This window comes from Lepus europaeus, chromosome 2 (genome assembly GCF_033115175.1).
Source record: "Lepus europaeus isolate LE1 chromosome 2, mLepTim1.pri, whole genome shotgun sequence".
Taxonomy (NCBI): Eukaryota; Metazoa; Chordata; class Mammalia; order Lagomorpha; family Leporidae; genus Lepus; species Lepus europaeus.
The window spans coordinates 164,210,503-164,224,256 of record NC_084828.1 but is presented as its reverse complement, the minus strand read 5'-3'; positions in this window follow the sequence as shown (position 1 = coordinate 164,224,256).

Here is a 13,754-nt window from a genome sequence, read left to right as displayed (position 1 = left end):
GACTACAGCATTAGCCTGCTAACCTGCCCTATAGATTTTAGACTTGCCAAGCAACCACAATCATGTGAGCAAGTTCCTTAAATCTCTAAACAAAATAAAGGCATACGTACACACCACATACAAGTACATACACATATATATCACCTACCGGTTCTTATCTAGAGAACCCAGACTGATACGGAAGACTACATATGATTGTAGTAATCTTTGTTCAACAGTCAGCACATCTTTATTGAGGATCTCCTATGTGCAAGACACTGTGGATGCAGCTGAGTGTGAGTGATACAAAGTGCAGAAAAAAGTTGGCATGTAGATGACATTACCCACCAGAAAGTGGGGGATTTTCCCTACTCTTGAAATAGGTGTAAAGCAAGCAGCAAAGGAAGAGCTATTTTATCCCAATGTTAGGGCTGCTTTTGGTTTAGAAGGCAGCCACACCAAATTATCAGAAATTCAACTTGTAGGTGTAAAACATCTGTAGTAAGGAATCTTTGCTGAATCATAATCAAGATGAACCATGGTATCTCATGCAAAGTCATTTCCTTTTCATCTCTTCCCCCTTATGCTAAACATATCTGTGAAGAAAATAATTCCTTTCATGGTTGCTGAAATCTGGAGTCCCACTTTTTTTTTTAAGCAAGTTACTAACCACTTTCGTTCCTCATTCGAATTGTAGAAGTAGCTGAGAGATTTCTGGTTTCTTTTGAAGCTTGCAAAAGAAAAACTATTTGAAACCCCTAAGTTCTGGTGAAGGCTGACCCACCTTATTGTGATGCATTCAATGATCTGAGTCAAAAGTTGATTTCAGAAGATCCTACAAGAAATTCTGAAGCCCGTAGGAGCAGATGACCTTTCTCTTTTTTCCTACTCACTTTCAGATATGGAGAAAATGCCAAAATGGCAATGGTTAGAGTTTAAACACTGCAGAATCTCACATGATTTGACCTCTTGACCATTTTCACCAGCCCCAAATATCTCCTGTGGTGACCAATGAGGAGTAGACCATGGGAGATATACACATGGGAAAGATCACAAGGAATTTCGTCATTTTGTATTTGGGTCCTAGTGGGAAATTTTGCTCTAAGGGTCATTTGAATCTTTCAGTATTTTAATGAAAAGAAGAATGAGCTATTGAGATTGGAAAAGTTATAATTCTTTTTCAGAGCCAGGAGGATAGTCAATGGGTCACCAGAGAAATGGGTGTTTTACTAGTAGATGACCTGCAGCTGCCGAAGAGGAGAACCATCTCTCTATGTTGCTTTGGAGACATCTCCAGAATACACTATTAAAAAAAAGCTAAAGTTCAGATTGTTATAAATAACATGCTATATTTAATGAGAAAAATTATAGCTATAAGAATAGATATTTGTATTTGCTTATATTTCATAAACATATTACATGAAAATAAACAATGTACTCCAAAAGTGTTTCTAATAGCCATGGTAAAGTAAGGAATGAGGTGGAGAGTATGGGTAAAGATAGGACCAAAGCACTTCTCTCAATGTACTCTTGCATATTTTACTCTTTTTTGGTGGGTGGTAAAATACACATAACATGAAATTTATCACTTTAACTATTGTTAAGTATATACTTCAATGGCATTAAGTAGATTCACAACATTGTACAACCATCACAGCTATCTACTTCCATAATTTTCATCACCCCAATAGGAGACTCTGTAGCCATTAAGCAATCATTCCTCATTCTCCCCTCCCTCAGTCCCTGTCAACCACAGGTCTGCTCCCTGTCTCCATGGATTTACCTATTCTGCATAAAAATGGAATAAATAAATAAATATGGAATAAATAAAAAGAAAAATAAGTAAAAATGGAATACATGGAATCATACAATATGTGACTCTTTGTGTCTGGCTTCCATGCTATTTTCAAGGCTTATCCACACTGTAGCATGAACCACTACTTCAATTATCCTTATGGCTGAATAATATGCCATTGCATGATTATAACACGTTTTGCTTATCCATTCATCCATTGATGGACTACAACTTCTTTAGTTCCAATTTGGTGCTGCTAGAACTTCACAGAGCATTCTCAGATTAGAAATTACTAGTCTTCCAAGTTGGTTCTTCTTTTTTAAGATTGTTTCAGTTATCTGAGGCCCTTTTTAATTTCATATATTTTAGGATCAACTTTTCCATTCTAATGGGGATTCTAAAAGTGATGGCACTGAATCTATACATCACTTCTAGGAGTTTCGCCAACTTAACAGTATTAAGTCTCTCAATTCATAAACAGAATGGATTTCCATTATTTAAGTCATCTATAATTTCTCTTAGCAATGTTTCATAGTCTATGGAAAATGTGTTTTTCATCCTCTTCGTGAAATATATTCCTAAGTATTTTGTTCATTTTTTTTTTTTACTTTCTTAAATGGAACTGCTTTATTAATTTCTTTTTCAGATGGTTCATTACTTGTTGATTTTGTACATTTGCCACTTCTCTTGTAATTTAACTGAACTTGTTCATTAGGTCTAATGTTTTTTTGTGTGTGTGAATGACTTAGGATTTTCTGTATAAAAAATCATTTCATTTCAGCCTGGCCCAGCCCCGGCTGTTGTGGCCGTTTGGGGATTGAACCAGCAGTGAACGACTCTTCCTGAAGTTTTCTGTCTGTCTGTCTGTCCGTCTCTCTCTCTCTCTCTCTTTCTCTCTCTCTCTCTCTCTGTGTGTGTGTATGTGTAACTTGGCCTTTCAAATAAATAAAATAAATCATTTAAAAATCATTTTATCTGTAAATATAGATAGTTTTACTTTTTCCTTTCTTGTTTAGTTGACTTTTTATTTCTTTTTCTTCCTTGATTGTTCTAGGCAGAACTTCTCGTATGATGCTGAATAAAAGTGGTAGGAATGAATATCTTTGTCTTGTTTCAAATATAAATTTGAAATATAAAGGGAATTTTTTTTCAGTTTTCACCATAAAGCATGATGTTAGCTATTGGTTTTTCATGTTTCTTTTATCATGTTCAGAAAAGTCCATTAAATTTCTAGGTTATTTTGTGATTTTATGAAGAAGAGGTTTTGGATTTTGTCAAAGACTTATTATGTGTTGATTGAGATAATCAAGTATGTGTTTTTCTTCTAATGTAGTATATTACATTGATTGATTTTCATATGCTTAAGCACCTTTGTTTTCCTGAGACAAATCTCATTTGGTCGTTTGGTGTATAAGCCTGTTAGTATGCTGCTGTCTTCATTTGACTAGTATTTGATTGAGCATATCTTTTCATCTACAATCATAAGGGACATTGATCTGTAACTCTCTTTTCTTGTGATGTCCTTTTCTAGTTTTTGTCTCAAAGTAATGGTAAACTCATAGAATGAATTATTATTCCCTCCTTTTTGATTTTTCACAAGAATTAGAAATGAATTAGTGTCAATCCTTCTCTAAATGTTTGATAGAATTAACTGGTGAATCCATCTAGTCATGGGGTTTTCTTTGTTGAAAGATTTTTGATTACTGATTTAGTTAATTTATGGTGACTTCATGTTTAGATTTTTCCATTACTTTAGTTTTGCTACTTTGTGTGTTCATAAGAATTTGATCTAGGTTATCTAATTTGTTGCACAACTGTTCATGTCACTCTGTTTTAAGCATTTTTATTTCTGTAAGGTTGTTAGTCATGTCCCCACTTCATTTCTAATTTTGATAATTTGAGTCTTCTTTTTTTTTCTTAGTCACTCTTTCTGAAGTTTTGCCCATTTTATTAATCATTTCGAATAGTCAATTTCTGGTTTCATTGTTTTTCTTTTCTATACTCTGAGTAATTCCCATGCGTACATTTACTATTTCCTTGTTTCTGCTAACTTTGAATTTGGTTTGCTCCTCCTATTCTATTTCCTTGACAAGTAATATTGGGTTATTGATTTGAAATCATTCTTTTTTAATGTTCACATTTACAGTTATGAAATGTCCCAGTGCTGCTTGCTTTCATGTCTCTCTTAAGTGTTAGTAAGTTTTGTTTGTATGCTTATTCATCTCAGAGTATTTTCTAACCACCCTTATGATTTCATCTTTGAGCAACTGGTTATTTGGGTATGTTGTTAATTTCTACATATTTGTTATTTTTTTCAGTTTTCCTTTTGTTAGATTTCCACTGTGATCAGAAAAAGTACCTGGATGATTTTGCTCTTTTTAAATGTCCTTAGACTCATTATGTGGCTTTTCTGGATGTAGTCTATTGGGGAGAATGTGCCCGTGTACTTGAGAAGAATACAAATCCTGCTGTTGTTGACTGGAGGGTTCAGTATATGACTAGAAAATCTATCTAGTTTAATTGTGTTTACCTCCTCTATTTCATTATCAATCTTTAGTTGTTCTATGCTTTATTAAAGGTGGAGTATTGGCCGGCGCCACGGCTCAATAGGCTAATCCTCCGCCTGCAGAGCTGGCACACCGAGTTCTAGTCCCGATCAGGGTGCCGGATTCTGTCCCGGTTGCCCCTCTTCTAGGCCAGCTCTTTGCTGTGGCCCGGGAGTGCAGTGGAGGATGGCCCAAGTGCTTGGGCCCTGCACCCCATGGGAGACCAGGAGAAGCACCTGGCTCTTGCCTTCGGATCAGTGTGATGCACCAGCTGCAGCGGCCATTGGAGGGTGAACCAAAGGCAAGAGGAAGACCTTTCTCTCTGTCTCTCTCTCTCACTGTCCACTCTGCCTGTCAAAAAAAAATTAAATTAACAAAGGTGGAGTATTGAAGTCTGCAATTATTTCTTATACAACTGTCTATCTCTGCATTTCTGTTAATATTTTCTTCATGCATTTTAGGATATTCTTTCTGAAAGTGTATGTGTTGATATTGTAGTATTTTCTTAATGAATTGATCCTTTCCGTGATATATCATGCCCATATTTATGTCTTGTGACAACTTTGGTCTTAAAGTCTTTTTTATTTGAAATTAGTATAGCCATCCTAGCTCTCTTTTCCTTACTATTTGCATGAACTATAATTTTCCAATAACTATATTCCTAAAGTTGTGCTTATGAAATTCATATTCCTTAAAAATAAATTTAAAAATATTTCCAAACTTTTACTTACAAATTCTTTTTAATTTTATTTCATTATTATTATTTATTTTATTTGAAATGTAGACAGATCTTTTATACAGTGGTTCATTCTCTTAAATACTTCCAACAGTCCAGGTAGGGCCAGGCTGAGAACAGGTGCCAGTGACTCCTCTGGGTCTCCCATGTCTTTAGAAGGTGCTTAAACACCTAATCCATTACCTAGGCTTTCTCCTAGGGTGCATAGAATCTAGAAACTGGAATTAGGAGTAGAGCCAGGACTCAAACCCAGGCACATGAGATGCAGACATCTCAAACAGAATCTTAACCACTGCACCAAACACCCACCTCTACTTTCATCTTCTTGGTGTTCAGGTCTAAAGTGAATCTCTTATAGAGAGAAAGTAGATACATAATGGTTTTATTAAAATTATCTACCAACCTCTGATCTTAAATTGAAGAGATTGATCTGTTTACATTTAAAGTAATTACTGATATGGAAGGATGTCTGACATTTTGCTCTTTGTATTCTGTATATCTTATTTCTTCTCAATTCCTCCATTTACTGTCTTCTTTTGTGTTTGCTTTTTGTAGTGTACTTTTTTTTTTTAAGTTCAGGATTTATTTGGAAAGTGAAATACACTGGAACATGAGGGTTTTATTAAGGGAAAGCAAATCAGAAAGAGTAAACAGGGAGTTCCATACCAGCCTGTTCCAGTGACTGCACGTGAGAGAGGACATGCATGTGGGAGAGCCGTGGATGGCCCAGGAGAGCAGGCATGAGAAACAACAAAATGGCGGCCTGGCTCAGTGTGTTCCAGCCTTTTATCCACTTCCAAAAGGGGAGTGGTTACGTAGTCTGATTGACAGTTGAGTGGATATATGTGAGATCACATAAGGAGCAGGAGGTGTGGCCTCCATCTCATGAGCCTAATTCTATCTCCCTGAATAATCCCATATCATTCCCCCTGCCTCAGAGATTCCAGACCCTTCATCTTAAGAGGATGCTGAAGGACATAGACTCATCATGTCTTCTATATCTACTTCTTGCTGATCAGGGGCACAGGCTCTGCCTGTCCTGGGTCTGAAAATCTCTTCCTATTTCATCTAATGAATTTGTTCCATGAACTGGAGAACTTTCAGTCACCACCAATGGCTGTGTCCCCTGCATGGTCATCATTACTCTCAGAAGTTGTTGAGTTCTGAAACATACAAGTTTATCAACCAACATGAGCAAAACTAGAACAAAACATATTACAGGTGACGTGCCCTTTAAGATGGAAAGAACATCTTTTATAAACTCCCAGCTAGTGGGTGATGATAGGCTATCCCTGTATAGATTATAAAACCATTTAACCTGAGCAAAGAGATTTTTAATGTCTCTTTCAGTGAACATATTACTGTTCAAGTAAATGTGGCAAATTCCATCAATCACTGCATATGTTCCTCCTTGTTCTAGTAGTATATATTCCAAGATCTGTCTAACCTTGAACAAGTATCCACAGACATAAGTACTTGCTGGAAAAGGTGGCATGAACTGTAAGCCAGATTACCTACTGCAACAGTCAGGTTTTTAAAATTAGCTTCATGTGGCTCACCAGGATCTCCTAGTATTATGATAGAAGAAACCACTAAGGAGTTTTCTGCCAATAACAGCTCCCAGAGAGAATCAAAAGAAGAGGTGGGTACAACATGTCTGCCTTAAGGTGCAACATTCTTGATTGATGAAAGCAAAAGCTTTACTCATCTTTCTGCTTTTTGAAGAGGCATTTAAGATCTTTGATTGGCTCACAGGAATAAGCAGACATGTCTTTAGAGTTCACCTGTGAAGACTCAAGAGGTAAAAGTTTAATCCTTGACAAATATCCCCAACTTGGGTTGCCTTGTAATTTCACTGAGGTAGGCATACTCAGTAGCACCTGGTAAGGTCCCTTCCATTTAGGCTATAACTGGTCTGAAGGGGATCTTTCCTTCCAAGGTTTTAATAAAACCAAATCTCCTGGGGAAATATAAACCTTAGATTCTGGCACTGGGAGAATTCACTCCCATACTCCATCAGAGCCTTCTGTACCTGGCCTAAACTGATAATATACTCGATCTGATCTGGAGCCTCTGAATCAATCTCAGACTCCGTATAATGAAGTTCTTTAGTCACTACTGCAGGTTGGGGTATTAGAGCCATTTTCAGAGCTTCCTGGGCAGCAGCCCTTTTTGCTGCTTTATCTGCTAGAGCATTTCCCTTGCTAACATAGTTGTCTCCCTTCTGATGTCCCATACAGTAAATGACAGCCACTTCCAGAGGCTCTAATACTGCCTGAAGAAGAGCTAATATCTCCTTTCCATATTTAACAGGGGAATTCTTCACATTCAGTAAGCCTCTCTCTTTCCAAATTGCTGCATGTGTGTGTAGCACACAAAAAAAGCATATTTGGAATGTGTATATATATTGACTTGCTGAACTTTTTCTAATCTCAAGGTTCTAGTTAATGCAATAAATTCAGCCTTTTGAGCTTAAGTATTGCTTGGCAATGCTTGAGCTTCTATTACCCAGATAAGATCTACCACAGCATAACCTGCCATTCTAATTCCTTCCTTCATGTAGCTACTGCCATCAGTAAACCATTCAACATCTGAATTCTCCAGAGGTTCATCTCGTAGGTCAGGTCTACTAGAATACACCTGTTCTATAGCTTCTGCACAAGAATGAGTTAAATCTTCAGTACCCTCAGCTGGCATGTAGTGTACTTTTTTCATTCCTATTCTTTCCCCCTTTTTCAGCTATTTTCTGTGTACATATTTGGGATTAAAATTAATATATTATAATAATCTAGTCTGAATTAGCATAAACTTCATTTGAATCATATATAAAATTTCTTCATATACATATCTATTTTTCCTCAATAATGTCATATTGTCATAAATTACATCTTTACTATATATGTGCTAATAATATAGACTTAAATGTTGAAGTGAGATGGACACTATGAGAAACAATGACTTGATCAGCCCTGGTCCTGACTATCGAAGAACAACTTAATACTTTATCCCTCTTAGTATTTTTTTTTTGTTCCACTTAATACTGTTGGTTGAACTCTTTAATTAACACACAATTATTCTTAAGTGTTTAAATTTAACTGAAAAGTGATCCCTCATAAATATAAGAGTGGGAATAAGAGAGGGAGGAAATGGACAGTTGGGCACATGCTCAATTGGACTTACCCCAAATGGTAGTGTTAGAAAATGTGCCAGGGGATTCCAATTCAATCCCATCAAGGTGGCATGTACCAATGCCATCTCACCAGTCAAAGTGATCAGTTTTAGTTCATAATTGATCATAATGATAGGTCTAAGAGTCAAAGGGATCACACAAACAAGACTAGTGTCTGCTAATACTAACTGAAAGAACTAAAAAGGAGAGAACAATCCAACATGGGAAGTGGGATACACAGCAGACTCATAGAATGGCAAATGCCCTAAACAGCACTCTGGCCCCAGAATCAGCCCTTAAGGCATTAGGATCTGGCTGAAGAACCCATGAGAGTTTCTCGGGCATGGAAAGCCAAGACACTGTGGCAAAAAAAAACAAAACAAAACAAAACAAAACAAAAAACCAAACCCTAAATGAAAGATCTCTGTGAGTGAGATCCCAGTAGGAAGAATGGGCCATCAAAGAAGGAGGTACCTTTCTCTGAAGGGAGGACAGAACTTCCACTTTGACTGTGGCCTTATCTAAATAAGATTGGAGTTGGTGAACTCAAAAGGCTTCCATAGCCTTGACAACTCATGACAAGAGCCTAGAGTGATTACTGATACCATAAACAAGAGTGTCAATTGTTAAATCAACAACAGAAGTCACTGTGCACTTACTTCCCATGTAGGATCTCTGTCCTTAATGTGTTGTACTATGTGATATAATGGTACAACTAGTACTCAAACAGTACTTTACACTTTGTGTTTCTGTGTGGGTGCAAACTGTTGAAATCTTTACTTAATATATACTAAATTGATCTTCTGTATATAAAGATAATTGAAAATGAATCTTGATGTGAATGGGATGGGAGGGGGAGCAGGAGATAGGATGATTTGTGGGTGGGAGGGAGGTTATGGGGGGAAAAGCCACTGTAATCCAAAAGCTGTACTTTGGAAATTTATATTTATTAAATAAAAAAAAAAAATAAATGTGTGGTAGTATTCAGTAGTGAAGCTCTCCAGTCCTTGGCTTTTCTTTTTTGGGAAGGTCTTTATGGTGGATTCAATTTTCATCTTGATTATTGGTCTGTTTAGTTTTTTCATGTCTTCATGACTTAATTTTGGTAGATTGCATGTTTTCAGGAATCTATCCATTTTTTCTAGATTTCACGATTTGTTGTCATATGGCTCTTGGCTGTAATTCCTTATGGTTCTGTTTTATTTCTGTGGCATTTGTTGTTACATCTCCGTTTTCACTTCAGATTTTATTGATTTGGGTCTTCATCTTTTTTTTGGCTATTTTGGCCAAGGGTGTATCAATTTCATTTATTTTTTTCAAAAAATCAGCTCTTTATTTCACTGATCTCTTGTATTTTTTTGGAGGGGTTCAATTTTGTTTATTTCTTCTCTAATTTTAATTATTTCTTTCCTCCAACACATTTGGTGTTTGGTTTGTTGTTGTTTTTCTAGGTCATTGAAATGTATTGATAGCCCATTTATTTGGTTCCTTTCCAATTTCTTCATTTAGGCACTGATTGCTATAATGTTTCCTCTTAACACTGCTTTTGCTGTATCCCGTAAGTTTTGATATGTTGTATTGTTGTGTTCATTCATGTCCAGAAATTTTTTGATCTATCTTTTGTTTTCTTCTATGACCCACTGTTCATTCAGGAACATGTCGTTCTGTTTCCATGTTTTTGCATATGATCTAGAGATTCTTGAGTTGTTGATTTCCAGCTTCATTCTTATAATAATATAAATATATCCTTATATTTTTTTTCCTTTGAAAGGGAGAAAAAGATATTGCCCAACTTCTGCTTCACTTTCCAAATGTGTGTGAGAGCTTGATCTGGGATATATGTGGTCAGAGAAAATGCATGAATTTTCCAAGACTTGCTTTGTGGCCAGCATATGGTCTATCCTAGAGGAAGTTCTGTACACTGGTGAGAAGAATGTGTATTTTGCAACTGTGAGGTGAAAAGTTTTGTAGATATCAGTTAGTTCCATTTGGTCTGTAGTGTTGATTAGCTCTATTATTTCTTTGTTGATTTTTCTGTCTAGTTGATCTGTCCATTGATTAAAGTGGCAATTTAAAATCCCCCATTAGTATTGTATTGGAGTCTATATCTCCCTTTGGATCCATTGACATTTCTTTTAAATATCCAGGTACCCTGTAATTGGGTGCATATATATTTATTATAGTCACATCTTCCTGTTGAATTGATCCCTTAATCATTACATAGTGCCCTTCTTTATCTCTTTTAACTGTTTTTATGTTTAAATCTATTTGTATGACATTAGGATGGCAACACTTGCCCCTTTTGGTGTTCTGTTGGCATGGAATATCTTCTTCCATCCTTTCACTTTCAGTCTGTATGTATCTTTGTTGATGACACGTGTTTCTTGTAGGCGGCAAAGAGATAGGTTTGTTTTTCAATCCATTCAGTCTATGCCTTTTAATTGGAGATTTGAGGCCATTTACATTCAAGGTGACTATTTTTAAGTAACAACTTGGCCTAACATTTTTTCCATAAATATTCCTATTAACTTTGATTTCTTTTGTACTTTTACTGAGCTATTTTCTGCCTTCATATTTTTTCATAATGATGGCTATCTCTCTGTGTTTCTGTGTGTAAGCATCTTTTGTAAGGCTGAACAAGTGTGGCCACTTGAATTCTTGTGAGAGAGTTGTTACAGAAGCCTGAGTTTGATCCCACCTGTCCTCTGTTTCCTGACTTATCATGTGATCCTTTACACCCACTCTCAAAACACCCACAACAGCTAGGGCTGGGCCATGCCAAAGCCAGGAGCCAGGAACTCCATCTGTATCTCACTAATGGATGGTAAGAATCCAAGCATCCATTCCACCACCTGCTGCTTCCCAGAACATTAGCCTGAAGCTTAATCAGATGCAGAGGTGGGACCTGATCCCAGGTACTCTGCTATGGAATGTAGGAATCCCAACAGACAGCTTAACCTACTTGCCACAATACTTGCCCCCCCCATTCCCATTCTGTAAATGATCCCCAAATTTGCATATACATCAGAGTCACCTAAAGAAGGAGAGTATGGGAACTCACATGTGATCTGGGAGACACCTTCATCAGAACCAACTAACTGGTTCAATTTTTAATTCTGGAGCCATCCTCCCAGTATGCATTTGTAGGAAGCTGGAATCTGGAGTGGAGAACTTGGAACTAGAACCCAGGAACTCCAATATGGGATGCCATTGTCTCAATTCATGTCTTGACTGCTAAGCAAAATGCCTGCATCAAATTACCTAACATCTTTTGTCAGTTTTTTCTGTCTGCAAATTGATAACAAAAGTCGCTAGGTCACAGAATCATTATGAAAATAAAACGGATTTTGGTTATGAATTTTTTGAAACAAAACCTAACATATAGTAAAGATTTAATAAGTGTCAACTATAATTATTGCCAACAACTCTTTCTTTCTAGGCTCCAACCAGCTGGTAGGGCCCCCAGAGACTTTAAAATAAGCATTCTATATGCTCTGGAGAACTTGGAGGTTTAGAAAGCCCTGTCTCACTGTGCCCCTTCTGAATCTGGAGTCAATCTTCTGCAGCCTCACAGCCAAAGATTCAATAAATGCTAGGCAGAGGCACCAGTGATCTGGCCCCTTGAGGAGCATTAGGAATGCCTGACCTTGCCAGTATTAAAAACTACAAGTTTGGAGAGGCAAAGTAAACTCAGTGGTGATCCAACCTAAGCCTTCAAGTTATAGCTAATGAATCAGGCACCTAAATTATTGTATAACCCATGTGTCTTATAAAATGAGGTATGGATCTCTTCTGTAGCCTTGTTACTCAATATGGTCCAAGGACGTGTAGAATTAGCATTACTGGGAACAACTTTGTCAGAGATGCATAAGTCCAGTCCCCATCCCAGAACTACTGCTCCAGAAACATTGCCCTAGACTCCTGGATTTCAGATCTACTGAAAAAAATGGAATTACTTGGGAAGCTTTAAAAACACTAACATCTTGATCTCCTCCCAAGAGATGTTGATCCATTTGGTCTAGTGTGAGAACTGAACATTGCATGTTTTCAAAGCTCCCTAGATGATTTTAACATGGTTAAAATAAAATAACTCAATGGCAATCACTCTAGATACCAGTTGCCCTCAGGTGCTGTAAATTAGGGAAACAGAGCCCCCAAACCAAACTTGGGGTTGAGGGCCCTTCTTTTTTGTCCATAAGGAATGTCCAAATCAGCAATGGCTTGGAATTACCATTTAGAAAAAGAAATCTACAGCATTAGATTTACAAAAGAGCATATATATGAGGGGATTTAAAAAATTTATGGAAAATGGAATTAAAAGATAGGTTTGCTTTGGTATAAAAATTTTTGAAATTCTTGCATTAATAATTTTTTCAGAATATGCATTTTCATAAACTTTTTGAAGATCCCTCATTTTTATACGTCAATATGAATACACACATTTCTATGTCAACTTTGGCATTACATGTTTTATTTAATGAGGGAAGATATAAGAAAGGGAGGTTAGATAGATTTTTAAAATCATAAAACAAAATCCTATTACTGACCATCCTGCTACCCAAACACAGCAGTACTCTTCATTTCCTAACTGGAATTTTCAATATGGAATGCATACCTTCTCTCTTTTGACTTAGCTCAAACCGGTATTCATATTCACGTTTATCAAATTGAATGGCTCCATTTAGTCCTGGGTTTTTGGTTTTCCCCAATTATATTGTTGCGTAGTATTTTTCCTTTTATAAGCATGTTTTATATTTTTTTAAGAAAAGTTTTATTGGCCCAGGAAGGCAGTGGAGGATGGCCCAAGTGCTTGGGCCCTGTACCCACATGGGAGACCAGGAGGAGGTACCTGGCTCCTGGCTTCAGATCGGCACAGCACGCTGGCCGCAGTGCACCGGCTGTAGCGGCCATTTGAGGGGTGAACCAATGGCAAAGGAAGACCTTTCTTTCTGTCTCTCTCTCTAACTCTGCCTGCCAAAAAAACAAACAAAAAATAAATAAATATGCATTTTGAAAGTACAACTTTTGGATTATAGCAGTTCTTCCCCCATAACCACCCTCCCACCCGCAGACCATTCCATCTCCTACTTTCTCTCCCATCCCATTCTTCATTAAGATTCATTTTTAATTATCTTTATATACAGAAGATCAAATTAGTATATACTAAGTAAAGATTTCAACAGTTTGCACCCACATAGACATACCAAGTATAAAGTACTGTTTGAAACTAGTTTTACCATTAATTCTCATAGTACAACAAATTAAGGATAGAGATCCTCCACGGGGAGTAAGTGCACAGTGATTCCTGTTGTTGATTTAACAATTGACACTCTTACTTATGACATCAGTAATCACCCAAGGCTCTTGTCATGAGCTGCCAAGGCTATGGAAGCCTCTTGAGTTCACAAACTCTGACATTATTTAGACAAGACCATGATAAAAGTGGAAGTTCTGTCCTCCCTTCAGAGAAAGGTACCTCCCTCTTTGATGGCCCATTCTTTCCGCTGGGATCTCACTTACAGAGATCTT